This window comes from Mirounga leonina, unplaced genomic scaffold, assembly GCF_011800145.1.
Source record: "Mirounga leonina isolate KUSES-001 unplaced genomic scaffold, KU_Mleo_1.0 Mir_151, whole genome shotgun sequence".
Classification (NCBI taxonomy): Eukaryota; Metazoa; Chordata; class Mammalia; order Carnivora; family Phocidae; genus Mirounga; species Mirounga leonina.
This window is the reverse complement of record NW_023270377.1, coordinates 7,695,332-7,712,671: the sequence shown is the minus strand read 5'-3', so window position 1 is coordinate 7,712,671 and position 17,340 is coordinate 7,695,332. Positions and strand designations below refer to the sequence as shown.

At 48.5% G+C, this 17,340-nt stretch overlaps 1 long non-coding RNA gene across 4 annotated transcripts in view; it reads right to left on the bottom strand.

The window, feature by feature from the left end:
- The window catches only part of LOC118011946, a 33,846-nt gene that overhangs the window by 3,956 nt on the left and 12,550 nt on the right, over positions 1 to 17,340 (bottom strand). For 3 of the 4 annotated variants that reach the window (XR_004679572.1, XR_004679574.1, XR_004679575.1), the window contains exon 1: positions 7,711 to 8,372. The exons of the other annotated variant lie outside the window; for it this stretch is intronic. This is a non-coding gene — a long non-coding RNA (uncharacterized LOC118011946). Of the gene's footprint in view, positions 1 to 7,710; positions 8,373 to 17,340 lie in introns of those variants that run through there. 4 annotated transcript variants of the gene reach the window in all.

Sequence of the window (17,340 nt, the reverse complement as noted above, 5' to 3'; positions counted from 1 at the left end):
TGTGCGTGTGTGCATGTGGGTAGGGGGGTGGTGGGGGGAGAGAAGCTGGAGAGGGGAGTTGGGGGGTAGTGGAGGCCAAAGGCTGTGGGGTAGGCTGAAGGGTCCAGAACGCGGCACAGGCAGAGGAGAGGCCTGGGGTGGGAGGAAAGATGGTTCTTCTTTTTCCAGATCTGGAAACTAGGTGGGAAATACATGGACAAGAGTCTGGAAGGACATGACACACACCCACCTCAGAGTTGGTCTGGGGTGGGAGTGGGGGGACAAGGGAGGGTCAAGAGGCTTCACTCCATCTGGGTCTCTTGAATTGTTTTATAGTAAAGGTGCATTCCTGCACTACTTGTGAAATTAAAAATAAACTTAAATAAAATTAGACCCTATGAACATCACAGACAGTTGTTCACAGAAGGGGCAGACAGGTGTAGGATTCACTGACGGGGTAGCCTGGGGTGTCAGGATTTGGCCAAGTTTAGGGGGCACCTAGGGGGGAAACGATGAGGGAGTAAAGGGAACATCTGACAAGCCTTGAAGGTGGCAAGACCCCGAGGCCAGAGCGAGGCCCGTGCCGGAGAGGAACCCGCAGCTGAGGAGATGCCCATCTGATGCTTCAGGGTCTCTGGGAGGCATTTTATTTTATTTTTATTTTTTTAAAGATTTTATTTATTTGAGAGAGAGAGAGAATGAGAGACAGAGAGCACGAGAGGGAAGAGGGCAGAGGGAGAAGCAGACCCCCCGCTGAGCAGGGAGCCCGATATGGGACTTGATCCCGGGACTCCAGGATCATGACCTGATCCGAAGGCAGTCGCTCAACCAACTGAGCCACCCAGGCGCCCTGGGAGGCATTTTAAAAGCACAGACTCTACCCCCAGCCTCACCCCGATGCTGAGTCAGGAAGTCTGCCGGGGGGGGGGGGGGGGGGGGGGCTCTGGAAATCTCATTTGTTTCAAGTTCCCCAGAAGTATCTGATGAGTAACCAGGTGATGGTCCACCTCTGTAAGGGTTCTGCAGGGGACACAGGCTGGGGGACTGCCACGAGGGGAGAGCTCCAGGCTTTACACAAAGCAGAGGAAAGGTGTTGGCCGGAGCTCTTATAAACAAAAAGTCCACTAGAATAAACTGGAGGTTCTTTTTTTTGACACAGAAAGAGAGAGCACAAGCAGGGGGAGCGGTAGAGGGAGAAGCAGACTCCCGCTGAGCAGGGAGCCCGACATGGGGCTCCATCCCAGAACCCCGGGATCATGACTTGAGCCAAAGTCACTCAACCGACTGAGCCACCCAGGAGTCCCTAAACTGGAGGTTCTAAGTGCCGTGGTTTTTCATTGGCTGAGTTATGGCAGCCTCTCATTGGCTGGGCTGTTGCTGGGCAAGGAGACAATCCTTCCTCCTCCTGGGGGTAGTAAAGCATGGGCTGCTTCCTGTTGGGAATGCAAGGTTCTGTCTGTTCTGCTGGGGTCTACGATCAAGGACTTGGGGTAGGGTGGGAGAGCTCCCAGTTCTGGCCCAATGACTCCATTTTATTTATTTATCTATCTATTTATTTATTTCAGTTATTTATTTATTTACTTACTCATTTATTTTAAGTAATTTCTGCTTCCAAAGTGGGGCTTTGACTCAGGAACCCAAGATCGAGAGTCACACACTCCACTGACTGAGCCAGCTGGGCATCCCCAACCGATTCCATTTTAAATGAGGTTTCCTTTATTCAATTTCTCAGGGAAAATCTGCTCTCATGGCCACCTTGAGTATGCAGCTATCCTGCAGGGGTGAGGATTGCTGGAGAGTCCAGAGCCACATTAAGGAGCTCTATCAGCTCATAGAGGATGGTTCAGGTGATGTGACAACTTTTCTATAAAACGGTATTCTCCAGGTCGATTTTCCTTTCCAAGAGACCTTCACCCTGGAAGGACTGGGACAGCCCCTCACCATGGCAAGAGCAGGTGGGTGATGGGGGAGTCACGTGGACCCTGATGCAATCTTTTGACACCATCTCCTCCTATAAAGGACTTCTCACCCCAGACACATGGCTCAGCATCATGGCTCTCGTTACCTGTAATCTAACCCGCAAGCTCCTTCCCAAAAGCTTCCCTCCTGCTTTCCTGCCAACTTCTCTCCACACAGTGTCCTTACCCATCTCCACAACCTCACTCAACCCAAGGTGCCACACACTCAGAATGAAAAACTGAAGGGGAAGACCCTTCCATGGGCCACAGGGCCAGGGAGGGGCTGAGTTAACCCTCAGACTCACCCTAGCTCAAAATATTTCTTTTCTTTTCTTTCCTTAGATTTTATTATTTTATTTTATTTTATTTTTTTTTAAGATTTTATTTATTTGACAGAGACAAAGCGAGAGAGGGAACACAAGCAGGGAGAGTGGGAGGGGGAGAAGCAGGCTTCCTGCAGAGCGGGGAGCCCGATGTGGGGCTCGATCCCAGGACCCTGGGATCATGACCTGAGCCGAAGGCAGGCGCTTAACGACTGAGCCACCCAGGCGCCCCCTTAGATTTTATTTTTAAGTAATCTCTATACCCAGTGTGGGACCTGAACTCACAACCCCCGAGATCAAGAGTTGCATACTCCACCAAATGGGCCAGCCAGGCACCCCAGAATAGCCAGAATATTTCTTATTAACTGCATTTTTTATTAAGGTAGTAAAATACAAAATAACATTCTGGCATAGTGTGTTCAGAACTTAAATAAATACAATATAAACAGCACCGCTGGGGCACCTGGGTGGCTCAGTCTGGTAAGCATCCAACCCTTTTTTTTTTTTTTAAGATTTTTTATTTGACAGACAGAGAGAGCGTAAGAGAGCATGCATAAGCAGGGGGAGCGACAGGCAGAGGGAGAGGGAGAAGCAGGCTCCCCGCTGAGCAAGGAGCCTGACTTCTGCTCTATCCCAGGATCCTGGGATCATGACCTGAGACGCTTAACCAACTGAGCCACCCAGGCAACCCAAGCATCCAACTCCTGATTTTGGCTCAGGTCTGATCTCAGGGTCATGGGGTCAAGCCCCAAATAGGGCTATGTGCTCATCATGGAGTCTACTTAAGATTCTCTCTCCCTCTGCCTTTTCCCCTCCCACTCGTGGTCTCTCTCTCAAATAAATAAATCTTCAAAACAAAACAAAACAGGGGCGCCTGGGTGGCTCAGTCATTAAGTGTCTGCCTTCAGCTCAGGTCATGGTCCCAGGGTCCTGGGATCGAGCCCTGCATCGGGCTCCCTGCTCAGCAGGAAGCCTGCTTCTCCCTCTCCCACTCCCCCTGCTTGTGTTCCCTCTCTCACTGTGTCTCTCTCTGTCAAATAAATAAATAAAATCTTAAAAAACAAAACAAAACAAAACAAAAACCTACAAAAAACAGGCCGGGGCACTTGGCTGGCTTAGTAGGTAGAACAAGTAACTCTTGATCTTGGGGCTGTGAGTTCCAGCCCCACATTGGGTGTAGAGATTACTTTAAAAGACAAAACAAACAAAAAATACAAAAAGCCAAAAAAAAAAAAAAAAGCAGGCTCAAGAGAATTGGGTATACAATCACAAAAAGAGGAAAAAATTATAAACACATTTTTTTTCTTTTTGTTTCAGCAACAGTACTGCAATGAGTATTTTTGTAACTATATATATATTTTGGACACTTAGAGATTCCTTCCAGATAACTTGTAGAGATAGAACTGACAGGTTAGAAGATACTAGTAATTTCAAGGCTTGATTTCTCTCCAAAAAGGCTCTTCTGATTATTTTGTATTTCTAGAAGTAATTCATGAGAAAGGCCCTGCCCAATAGTGGGTATTCATTTGCTATAGTCTGATAGTAAAAGGGGAAATGTTATTTCAAATGGTTTTATTTTGACCTCTTTGAGTATTAAGGAGGTTAAACATTTTTTATTTCATTTGTTTCATTGTTTTGATTCATCGGCCTGCTCACATTGTCCATCTTTCTGTTTGGTGACATGTGCTTTATAAAAGTCCTTTGATGTTGAGGATATTTGCCTGTGTTGCCACATATGTCTGGAAAATGTACTTTCCAAGTTTATCTCTTGCTTTTAAATATGTTTTGTTTGTGGTTTTTGACATACAGAAATTTTTCATTAAAAAATTAAGTCTAGGGGTGCTGGGTGGCTCAGTCGGTTAAAGGTCCAACTATTGGTTTCAGCTCAGGTCGCGATCTTGGAGATAGAGCCCGGGGTCAGGCTCCCTGCTCAGCATGGAGTCTGCTAAAGTTTCTCCCTGCCCCTCTCCTGCTCTCTTTCAAATAAATAAGTAAATCTCAAAAAAAAACCCAAAAAAACAAAAAAACAAAACCACTTCAGGTACTGAGGTACAGTAATCCCCCTTTATCCATGATTTCACTTTCTGGGGTCTCATTACCTGCAGTCAACTGTGGCCTGGGAGGAGGTGACCCTGTTCTGACATAATGTCAGAAGGACAAGTAGTAATGCTATGTCACAGTGCCCACGTCATTCACCTCACTTCATCTCATCACGTAGACTTTTTAGCCTCTCACATCATCATAAGGAGGGTGAACCCAGTACAATAAGATATTTTGAAAGAGAGAGATCACATCCACATAACTTTTATTGTGGTGTATATATATATTATTTTCAAACTGTATATTTTTATAATTGTTCTATTATTAGTTATTGCTGTTAATCTCTTACTGTGCCTAATTTATAAATTAAACTTATAAAATAAATCACAGTTACGTATGTATAGGAAAAAACATAGCATAGGTAGGGTTTGGTATCATCCACGGTTTCAAGCATCCACTGGGGGTCTTGGTAAGTATTCCCCACGGATAAGGGGGGACTACTGTATAAAAGTAAGAATAGAAAGGAATTTTGAGGGAGGGAGATGACTTAAACTCTGGGAGGAGAGGCTGAGTGTGACAAGATTCCTATTCCCTGAAGTTCCAAGTTCACACTGGAATTGCTGTCAGAAGTTCAGAGTGAGGGACGGAGAGAGGGAGGGAAGGAAGGGCAAAGGGGAAAAGGGACAGAGGAAGGAAGGCTCTGGATGGCAGGGGAGGGCCTGGCCAGTGCCAGTGTATAGATCTGAAGATGTCTCTAGGCTGGTCTTATCTGGTGATGGAACAGGAGGGAAGAAGCTTGCTGTGGCCAGGAAGATCAGATTATCTCATCCTAAAACCACCACTGTGTCTGAAACATCCAGAGAAGGGGACAGAACCTACACAGGGGGCTGTCCTTGGACCCAAGTGAGGGCACATCTGTCTGTGAGTCAGGCAGTCCAAACACCACATTGAAGTTCTGTCGAATCAAGGTCAAAGTGTGGAAACCAGGTCAAGGGCGAGTCCTTGGTTCATCCATCCCTAAGAAGCGAGGGGTGCTGCCCAGTCGAGCCTTTTCCTGTTGCTCATTTTACAAAGACTCCAAAGTTGTTTTCCTGTTTACCAAGTTGGAATTTTAAAAATCACTGCAAAGTCAGTAAGCTTGCCTTTCTCCTACATCCAAAAGTTGAAAAAACCCTCAAGCATGGTTTGTGAATTTTAAAAATTGCCTTCTGAGTTTTCACATTGTGTTTAGAGTTTTGCATAGTTGAATTTGAAAACAAAGGTCATTCTTTGTAACTTACTGTAGACATTTCAAAAGAACAATCTTTGGCTAATACTAAGAAGTTACAGAAATAAAGCATTCGGTCACTGGCTGCTTAAAATGGAAAAGCAAAGTTTTTCCGGGAGGAAACAAAAGGACGTGAGGAGTCTAGACTCTGACCACTCGGGCGAGTGTGTGTGTGTGTCACTGAGTGTGACTGCAAGTTTTAGGGGGCTTGCTCGGCACTACCTAAATCCGGTAAGCATTTTGGGGTGTGGATGAGCAGGATCTTGAGTGGCCCAGCTGTTTCTGAATGAAGGCATTTCCCGGTGGGCATATTCGCATGGGAAGAGCGCGTGCATGGGGCAGCCTGCTTCGTGCAATCCTGCCTGTGTGGGAACAGTATGAGTGTGTCATCCCAGCAAGGGTGTGTGTCCCTGGGGCTGGCATTCCGTGTTACCAGGCAACCCAGTGTGTCTGGGTGTGTCCCCTTAGCGCGCGCGCTCTCTCTCTCTCTCCTGCTGAAGTCTCTGGGCACAGCCTGCTTGGAGGGTGTCTGGGCTGTGACCATCCGCACATGATCAGGTCTGTGACAGACGCTGTTCCTGGCCTCAGTGAACACACTCACAAAAGCACAAGCGGTGCATGGCTGGGGTTCTCCAGAACTGCTGCCTCTGGAGGTGGTGGCTGAAACTGGAAGTTTCCATCTGGCCATGTGTGTGCAGAGCTTTGTGTCTGAGTGTTGGACTATGGAAGGCTCAAGTAGGACCCTGCTTACAGCTGAGGGTTTAGAGGAACTGGCTGTCCCTCCTGGGGGCTGACCTTGGGCATGGGGGAATTTTGCAACCGTGATAGCACGTGACAGACCCTTTTTCACTGTCCTTGCAGGAATCTTTTTGAACTCAATGTTTGGAACCAGCCCAAAGTCTCTCTAGGTACCATAGGCAGTGATCCCTCTAGGCAAAAATGAAACGTCTGCAAAAGTCACAAGGCAGACCTATGAGTGCCTAAAACTGGTCCTGAAAGGAATTTTTCAGAAAGGAAAAAAAAGGGGGGGGTGGATTTTAAAAATATTTTTGAACAAAGAAAGTGACATCTTTGAAATAATCAAAGAACTTTCTAGGTTGATTCCTTTAGAGTTCTGTACTATTTTGATTCTCAAGAGATCTATTTTAATATTAAGAAGGTGAAAAAATGGGTTCAGAAAAGGAGATGATTTGCTCGAGCCTCACAGGGAGGTGGAGACAAGAGTTGGGACTAGAACCTGATCCTGAGGTTCCCCACCGCCCCCTCCCCCCCCCCAGGTTTTCCCAGCCCTTTTCTGTTTCTGTTTCTGTTTACATCTGTGTGTCTCTGGGCGTGTCCCCCTCTGGCTGATGCCCAAGCAGGCTCTAGGTGTGTCCCATCTCAGAAGGGCTCGGCGGGGGGGTGGGGGGGGGTGTTTCTCCACTGCAGGGAAATTCCAGGGGGCAGAGCCTGCCTCAGCTGCGGTGAGACATTATTTCCTTGGGAGGAAACCAGCTCTAGGCAGCCAGGAAAGAAACAGTTTCCATTCTGAGAGGGAGGCGATGAGAGAGGAGGGAGGTAGAGGGAGGGGGAAGGGAGGCGGGAGGGAGGAGGGAGAAGGGAGGGAGGGTAGGAGGGAGGGAGGGAGCCACCCCAGGGCCCACAGGCCCCGGGCTCCCTGAAGCCTCGAGACATGGGTTTAAATTTAGACCTTCTATTCTGGTTCTCGCAGCCGGCCTCGCCCTGAAGCCATACAGCGGGCCAGTTTCCCCAGCACACCTACTCCTCCAGACGAGCTAGGGGTGGCCCATGTAGTAAGCGCTTCTCCTGGAGGGGGCAGGCCCTGTCCTAACAAGTGTCTTCTGGCACTGTGGAATTGTGGTGCCGAGGAACAGAAGGGAGATCAAAGCCAGAAACCCACCACCCTGACTCCCATTCAGAACCGCCCCCCCGCCGTTCACTCGCCCCACTAACTCCACCGCCAGAAACCATCACGGAGAGTCGGGCAAGAGAGGGACTGATTTAGGGCACTGGGAACGTGCAGGAGGAACAGCAACAAAACATAATCATAATTCCTAGGAACCCACGTCATTCTGGTCTCTGCTCAGATGCCCCTTCCCTGACCATCCACACCAGCCCCTGCCTCTTCCTCTCTGCCTCTCACCTGCTTCGTTTTCTTCTGGTGCACAATGACATCTGATGATGCCATGTAATGCTCTGTCTCATGGGTGCCTCTCCAGAATGGAAGATCCGGGAGAGCAGGGGCTGGGTTTGCTCACTGCCGTGTCCCCGGTGCCTAGAGAAGTTGGCCGTATTAACCGCACACTTGCTATGTGCCAGGCATGGTCGTAAGTGCTTTAAATGTATTCACTAATTTCATCCTCACTACAGTCCTGGGAGGGTTTTTAGCCAAGGAGGAGAAGGAAGCGCAGAGAAGTTGAGAATCTTGCCCAAGGACACATGGTTTGACCCTGGCAGTCTGTGCTCCTGCACACGCCCTCCATCACCAGAGTGACTTGGCCCTTCCCCCCCAGCCCCGGCCTTGCAAAGCAGCCTCTGCTGGGGAATGGCCCCCTCTCTTTCTGCTCTTGCCAGGCTCAGGAATGCTGAGCCAAACCCCTAGCCCCTGCAGCCAGCCGACCAGCCTGGTCTTTGGACAGGGAGAAGAAGGGCATTCATACTGAGGGGATCCAGAATCTCTCACCGTGAGGAGTTGTTTTTCCTGAACTCCCCGGATCTAAAAGCAGAGCCTCCCAAAAGAAGTCAGCTGTCAAAAATCCCCTCCCCAGGAGTTGTGCAACCAAGGAAGATGGACTCTTCACTGGAGAGAAGTCTGCATTGGGATAAGAAATTGCATAGGGCGCCTGGGTGGCTCAGATGGTTAAGCGTCTGCCTTCGGCTCAGGTCATGATCCCAGGGTCCTGGGATCGAGTCCCGCATCAGGCTCCCTGCTCCTTGGGAGCCTGCCTCTCCCTCTGCTTCTCTCTCTCTCTCTCTGTCTCTCATGAATAAATAAATAAAATCTTAAAAAAAAAAAAAAGAAATTGCATAAAGCAAACAAACAAACAAAAACAAACCAAAAAAGAAATCACATAAACAGATATTGTCACAAGATTACCATACCTCCTGTTTTCCTAAGGGTCCATTTATCTTCCCTAAAATCTACTTGTTTTCCTGTAAATCCCCTCTCCCCCTCCCCTTCCCCTATTAGGATGGTATAAAAGCCCCAAATTCTAACTACCTCCTTGAATCACATTTTTCTGTGAACGCACATGCATGTATGTGAATTAAAAAATCTGTCTTTTCCTTTGCAAATCCTTGTTTTGCCAGTTTAATTTGCATGTTCCCAAGAACTGGTTTTCTTCCAGACAGTGCTGAGTTCGATCTGGAAGGAGATACACTGATGGTGCCATTTTTCAGATAGAAGGGGATTAGCTCACCCTGACCATTTGTTGGCAGTCAGGATAGATTTATGCTAATTTTTCTTCCACCTGGTCACTGTACATCTGAGGACTCTATAATCTCTGCAAGTGAGTTTCTTTCACACAAAGCTAACAGATACTGGAACCTACTCCCTCAGTCTCCTCAACATGCTTCCCGCTGAAAGGCCTGCTGGGACAATCCACTGCCTCCAAACTGTGGGTCAGCTGGTCTTAGGGGACAGAGTGGGCGCTTACTCAGGGGAATTCACCATGGTCTGAAGGGCAACCCTTAGTTCTGGGGGCCAGAGAGGATCCCATTTGGCAAGACTGACTCACAGTAATCAAACTCACCAAGCACTGATATAAAAACCAGAGTGCTATCTTCCTATTTTGCGGAGAAGCCTGCCTGGCCCACAAGATGCTTCCACTGGCAGGTCTGAACAGTCTCTCTCCCGCTGTGTGAGTCTGGCAGGAAACCATACTATGCTGCGATTTCTGGTTGAGGCTGGGATCTACTGGTGTATCTCAGTGGCCCAGAGCAATGAAAGTGTCAGATGTCCGTGAGAAGCCCCCTGCCCGATATGTGGTTTGTTAGGAGAAAGCACCTGTTCCTCACCTCAAAGCTGATTTCAGAGAATGACATGTGAACACCTATAAACTTGGAAGTGCTCTCAGTGTGGGGATAGGACAGGCCATCTGCCCAGCCCACCCCCAGGCCTCTGAGCATCTTTCTGAGGTGTCCCCAGCCAGTGGCTGCTGGCCTGCCTGACATATCTGGTAAGAGATGCTGGAGGGGAGAGCTGCTTGTTGCTGGAGATTTCCATATTAGGAGAGTGACATTTATTATAAAGAGCTCCGAGCTCGGCTTGGGAAGACAAGGCTAACCTCTGGATAGACAGAGATCTTGGTACCCTAACACCCAGATTTGGGGACACCACAAAGAGTCTTCTACCCAAAGAACAACCCACCTCTGACCCCCCTGCCCCAAATTTACCATGTAGTCATTTTTGGAGTTAAGGTACGATAGTCCCACAAGGCCCCTTTTGAATTGCAAATCCACCTAAAGAGGAATACAGAACTATTTAACCCAGGATCCTTGGACTTTTGTAGGTGGGTAAATGAATTCTAGAACTACCCTGAAATTTCTGGCTATGTCTGGGTACTCCTGTTCCTATGGAAAGACATTCTTTTTCAACAGACTGCTGGGAAACGACCAGAGAAATGAAAGGGAAAGAACCAGGAGGAAACTATTTATATGTAGACACGATCAATTTGTTCAATAGAAAAGCCAGGTGCAGACCAGGGGCTTAACATCTTACGATTTAAATAAGAAAAGGCAGGGTTCCCGCTCACGCTCATTTTGGCCTTCGATGGGGCAAGCAGTTCTGGAAGGAAAGAGAAGCTGGTGACGTTTGAGGCCCGGGGACTGGGAGGGAGAGAAGCTTCTCATCAACCTTCTCCTTAAGACTTTTGACTATCGGCCCAGGTGCTCAGAACAATTGAACAACTGGTGTTTAACAATTCATTCGGCCTGATAAACTGCAGATGCTCCCGCCCCTAGCTCCCAGACCTGGCTCTGGGCTGCGCTGCTCACGGGCTCCCGGGGCCTCCTGGCGCCAGGAAAACCCCGCACAGGCGCGGAGCAGCGACCCAAGGACCCCGGCAAAGGAGCAAGTGTCGAGTGCGAGCGGCACAGACGGTCCTCCAGCGAGACTTCGGGCACAGTGCGCATCTTCGCTTATAATGCCCAGAAGGACTAGAAGGACCACAAGCATCTAACCAAAGCCACTGAGACAGGGAAATGAAGAACCCCATAAAAAATCCGCTTCGTGCTCTTTTTCCTGCTTCCATTCTTGCTAGGCCTTGCACCCCCGCCCTCACTCGACACATGCCCCCTGATGCAAGTAGTGTGTGTCCGCCTTATAAAGGGCAAGGAGTTAATGATTTCTCTAGAATAGTGACATCCAAGGCAGGACCAGGTGAGAATGACCAGAGGAAGCCATCCTATGTGTATTCCAGACCACCAGCAAGGCATCTCCACGCCAAGACCCCCTGACTCCAAGGAAGAACACCTGGGCCCTTTGTTTGCACTCGACCCTGGATGCCTAAGAAGCCCCATACACCAGACCACCTCCTCAGTAAAAACTCCAAACCGCGAACACAGACGGGACTGTCTTTCCTTTCTGAGTCTCCCAGACACTCTGCACCTGCACTCGCTCTCTCTCTCGCCTTGGAGTAAACTCTGCTTTCACCTCCCGCTGCCTTACCTTGGATTTCTATCCTGAGAGCAGCCAGATAGCCTCTTGGCTGGTGCTGCAGGACCCCCTCTGGGACCGCAGACCCGGAGCGCCGGCGTCACCACCGGGGTGCCATGTGGGCCACCCCCAGCAGATGGCAGCGTGTAGCCGGCCTGCTGAGGAAGCGTGCCAGCCGCGCACCGCACACGGGATTGGGGACTGGATGCCCGGAGAGAGGACTGGCAGGGTGACTCCAAGGGCAAGACGCATGGTGGGCAGGACGAAGCAGTTCCTTCATCTTTTCTGTTTCATAGAGTGCTCTGGAGTCTGGCGAGGCCTTTGGACCCTTCTCAGAGTGAGATTTTTGTTTGTTTGTTTGTTTTTAAGTAATCACTACACCCATTGTGGGGCTCGAACTCACAACCCAGAGATCACGAGTCACATGCTCCACCGACTGAGCCAGCCAGCCAGGCGCCCCCAGAGTAAGATTTTTTTTTTTTAAGTGTGTAATCTTTTTTTTTTTTGAAGATTTTATTTATTCATTTGAGACACAGAGATACAGAGGGAGAGAGCATGAGCAGGGAGAGAGGCAGAGGGAGAAGGAGAAGCAGGCTCCCCGCCGAGCCAGGAGCCCGATGTGGGGCTCGATCCCAGGACCCTGGGATCATGACCTGAGCCGAAGGCAGACGCTTAACCATCTGAGCCACCCAGGCGCCCCCAGAGTAAGATTTTTAAATGCATAAAGTAAAATACCCAGGATCACAAAGGAAGCCAATTATATTGAAATACAATGTGGTGGTGAGCCTGATGACGACTATGAGTTTGAAGTTATGATGAGTGTAGATGAGATTCAATGTCGGCCACAGCTGTGGTGTGATACAAAAAGAGCGGTGACTCCCACTAGGGACAAAGTCCCAGGAACGGCTCGTACTACCGCGCAGTGATGTCTACAAACACAATTGAAGGAAATGCTAGATTTCAGTGAAAGATTAGCGAAAATAGACATGCACATTCTTCCCGTCCGAGGGCATGGACGCCCAGAACCTTAATCACAGGCTAAGAAACTGAGCAGTGAAGGTTTGAAGGGACACCGAGTGGGGAAGATAACATGGATTTCTAGCCCATCTCCCCAAACCAGTGTGTACTTCTGCCATTCAAAGTGAGTATCACAAATGGCTAACAGACACATGAAAAAATGTTCATCATCATTAGCCATCAGGGAAATCCAAATCAAAACCACATTGAGATACCACCTTACACCAGTTAGAATGGAAAAAATGGACGGGGAAAGAAACAACAAATGTTGGAGAGGTTGTGGAGAAAGGGGAACCCTCTTACACAGCCACTTTGGAAAACAGTGTGGAGGTTCCTCAAAAATTTAAAAATAGAGGGCGCCTGGGTGGCTCAGTTGGTTGAGCGACTGCCTTCGGCTCAGGTCATGATCCTGGAGTCCCGGGATCGAGTCCCGCATCGGGCTCCCTGCTCGACAGGGAGTCTGCTTCTCCCTCTGACCCTCCTCCCTCTCATGTGCTCTCTCTCTCTCTCATTCTGTCTCAAATAAATAAATAAAATCTTAAAAAAAAAAAAAATTTTAAATAGAGCTACCCTATGACCCAGCAATTGCACTACTGGGTATGTACCCCAAAGACACAGATGTAGTGAAAAGAAGGGCCATATGCACCCCAATGTTCATAGCAGCAATGTCCGCAATAGCCAAACTGTGAAAAGAGCCGAGATGCCCTTCAACAGATGAATGGATTAAGAAGATGTGGTCCATATATACAATGGAATATGACTCAGCCATCAGAAAGGATGAATACCCAACTTTTACATCAACATGGATGGGACTGGAGGAGATTATGCTAAGTGAAATAAGTCAAGCAGAGAAAGTCAATTATCATATGGTTTCACTTATTTGTGGAACATAAAGAATAGCATGGAGGACATTAGGAGAAGGAAAGGAAAAATGGGGGGTGGTATTGGAGGGAGAGATGAACCATGAGAGACTATGGACTCTGAGAAACAAACAGGGTTTTAGAGGAGAGGGGGGAGGGGGGATTGGTTAGCCCGGTGATGGGTATTAAAGAGGGCATGTTCTGCATGGAGCACTGGGTGTTATACGAAAACAATGGATCGTGGATCACCACATCAAAAACCAATGATGTACTGTATGGTGACTAACATAACATAATACAATTAAAAAAAAATCTGCACAAGCTAATGAAAATATTTTTCTTTGCTTTTAGCTGGCATTGTAGTTGATGGTATGATGCCAAAAAAAAAAAAAAAAACAACAACAAAGTGAGTATCAGAAACAGAAACAAAAACAGGGGCGCCTGGGTGGCTCAGTCAGTTAAGCGTCTGCCTTCGGCTCAGGTCATGATCCCAGGGTCCTGGGATCGAGCCCCGCATTGGGCTCCCTGCTCAGCGGGGAGTCTGCTTCTCCCTCTCCCACTCCCCCTGCTTGTGTTCCCTCTCTCGCTGTGTCTCTCTCTGTCAAATAAATCAATAAAATCTTAAAAAAAAAAAAAGTGAGTATCAGAGACCCAAAAGGCATGGCAGGGGCAGGGGAGAGCCAAGGGAGGTTTGGGGACTGGTCTGGCTTCGGCCAGGACACTCTGCCCCAGCTGGAAGCAGGTGTGACGTTGACAGGAGTGGATGGTCCACCCAATGCCTCCAGGCCCTCTGGTAACCAGTGAAATTTGGGGCCCGCCTGGGAAGACCGATCAGGGCTCCTCTCCCTCTCATATCTCCATCAGCCCTCAAACGCCTCCCCAGTTCACTCCTGGGGAGACCATGCCTGAGCACCTGGAAGTCAAGAACCGCTTCTCCGGAGCCTCCTCCCTTTGGAAAGTAGTTCACTTCACCTCGATAATGGCCAACAGGGAGGAAGTCGGAGGGAGCCCTTCCCCCTGTTAATGCTTCAATCCTAACAGATACTCTGAGTCTTATTAAAAAGAGAACACAGAGGAGCCTGGGTGGCTCAGTCGGTTGGGCGTCCGATTCTGACTCTTGATTTCACCTCAGGTCATGATCTCATGGGTGGTGAGATCCAGCCCTGTGTCCAGCTTGGAGCAAGGAACCTGCTTGGAATTATCTCTCTCCCTCTCCCTTTGCCCTCCCCTGCCTCGTGTTCTTTCTCTCTTAAAAAAACAAACAAACAAAAAGACTTTGGATCAATTGATTAAGTTGAAATATAAACAGAGCAAATACAAATGTTATGTCAAAGTTATATTTAGTGAATTGATAAAAAAAATTATGGTTATGTAGGATAGCTTTGTTATTCTTAGGAAATAAATAGGAGTAAGGGGCCACAGTATATGCAACTAACTTTCAAATGTTTCAGGAAAAAGTCTGTATAGGCACACCTGGGTGACTCAGTCGGTTGAGCGACCAACTCTTGGTTTGGGCTCAGAATGTGATCTCGGGGTGGTAGGACTGAGCTCTGAGTTGGGGTCCTGCGCTCAGCAGGAAGTCTGTCTGCTCGAGGTTCTCCCCCCCTCCTCCTCCCCCAGCTCAAACACGCACACACACCCTCTCTCTCTAAAATAAAAAAATAAGGGCTCCTGGGTGGCTCAGTCGTTAAGCGCCTGCCTTCGGCTCAGGTCATGATCCCAGGGTCCTGGGATCGAGCCCCGCATCGGGCTCCCTGCTCGGCGGGAAGCCTGCTTTTCCCTCCCCCCTCTGCCTGTCACTTCCCTGCTCGGGCTCACTTGCTTCCTCTCTCTCTCTGCGTCAAATAAATAAAAAATCTTAAGAAAAAAAATTAAAAAATAATACTAAAATTAAAATAAAATAAATCTTTAAAAAAGAAAAGGTATGTATGTACACATATGTATACATGAACAGGTATATGTATGTATACAAGTGTGTATATACTTAGAGAGAGAGAGAGAGAGAGAGAGGTTGAAAGTAAATAGGGAAAATGTTGAAATAGGTGACTCTGAATAAAAGATATAGGAGTATCCTTGTATTATTTGTATTCTTGCAACTTTTCCGTAAGTTTGGAATTTTTTCCAGGAAAACTCACCAAAAACATTTATTAGCAAACCAAAGAAGAGCACTAGTATGGACAAAACATTATTTGGCCACCCTACCTAAGACTCATCTAAAGTCTAAAATGGCCAATGTGAGGGGCGCCTGGGTGGCTCAGGTGGTTAAGCAACTGCCTTCGGTTCAGGTCATGATCCTGGGGTTCTGGGATCGAGTCCCGCCCTGAGTCCGAGTCTGGCTCCCTGTTCAGCGGGGGGTCTGCTTCTCCCTCTCCCTCTGCTTGTGTCTCCCTCCCGCCCTGCTTGTGTTCTTTGGCTCTATCTGTCAAAAAAATATAAATGAATGAATGAATGAATGAATGAAATGGCCAATGTGGGTTTGAACTGGAGGCAGGTCCTGGGATTCTGGGCTTAAAGAGTTGCAGTCTCAAAATTTAGTGTTTTTTTTTTTTTTAAGATTTTATTTATTTATTTGACAGAGAGAGAGAGACAGTGAGAGAGGGAACACAAGCAGGGGGAGTGGGAGACGGAGAGGCAGGCTTCCCGCTGAGCAGGGAGCCCGATGCGGGGCTCGATCCCAGGACTCTGGGACCATGACCTGAGCTGAATGCAGACGCCCAACGACTGAGCCACCCAGGCACCCTCAAAATTTAATGCTTCTTTTCTGCCTGACAGGCATTTGCCTCTGTATGCAAGGCTACAGAGAATATTCATAAAATCAGCCTCTATTATTGTGCTACGATGACGGAGCCCTGGAGCGGGGGCAGCAGGGATAGAGATGACTGGATGTGGCCCACGCGGAAGGAGGCTGCTGGTAGTTGGGGGCAATCCTGATGCGATGGGGCTCTGCTGCCTGGGGCCAGCCCAGCCAGTGGGCCCAGGCCCTGAAGTGCTAGAGGCCAGGACACAGGCACTAGGGTCTAGGTAACGGCCTGCAGTGATCTACTTGGGGTGTCCGCCATACACATTGTTGACAGGACACTGCTGAGCACTGGAATGAAATAGAACAAGAACCGACCATCCACAGCTTTCATCCCTCACCTTGATCTTCATAAAGAGGTCTAGGGTCTATGAGTATTCTGAGGTCCAAGTAAAGATCTGGAAGATTTCTACCCCGTCACTCCTTTTTCCTTATCCCACTCTGGGTAGGAATTTAACATACTGGGGCACCTGGGTGGCTCAGTCGGCTGGGTGTCTGCTTTCAACTCCGGTCGTGATCCCAGGGTCCTGGGATTGAGCCCTGCATCGGGCTCCCTGCTCAGAGGGAGGCTGCTTCTCCCTCTCCCTCTGCTGCTCTCCCTGCTTGTGCTCGCTCTCTCTGTCAAATAAATAAAGTCTTAAAAACAAACAAACAGGAATCTAACATACCTACCCTTCTCTCCCTGAGGTCTCTACTCAACTGGTGAGTCCCCTCCCCTGCCACTTCCCCCACCCTTGAACTCATATGTATAATAACGAAATCAATGGCCAACATTCACCGATATTTTATGTGCATCCCATCATATAATCCTCCTAAGAACCCAAGGAGATAAGTGCTATTACCCTATTCTACACAATCTAGAAAACATCATCTAAGTTCACCAAGCTCCAGTGTGGAACAGGCAGGACAGGAGGGGTAGGGCAGGCGGACCTGCACAGAGAAGTTGTCCCCACCCCAGCACCTGGGAGCCCTAAGGTGGAAAGGCCACATGAGGGGGGTACTGTCCAAGATTTATGCATCTCCATGAATACAGCAGGGTGTCCTGAGCACAGACTTGGGAACCAGGCTGCTTGGGTTCAAACCCTGGCTTAGCTGATCACTAACTGGGGGAACTTGGACAAGCATCTCCACCTCTCTATATCTGTTTCCTCCTCTGTAAAATGGGGATAATAATAGTACCTCATGAGGTGACTCTGAGGATTAATGAGTTACACACATAGAGATTATTAAAAATTTATTTACTTATTTGAGAGAGAGAGTGCAAAGGCATGGGGAGGGGTAGAGGGAGAGAGAAACCCAAGCAGACTCTGTGCTGAGCACAGAACCCAACCTGAGGCTCGATCCCACGACCTGCGATCACAACCCGAGCCGAAACCAAGAGTCAGACGCTTAACTGATTGTGCCACCCAAACCTGTCCACTTTCCAAAGAGCTCGCCATCTTC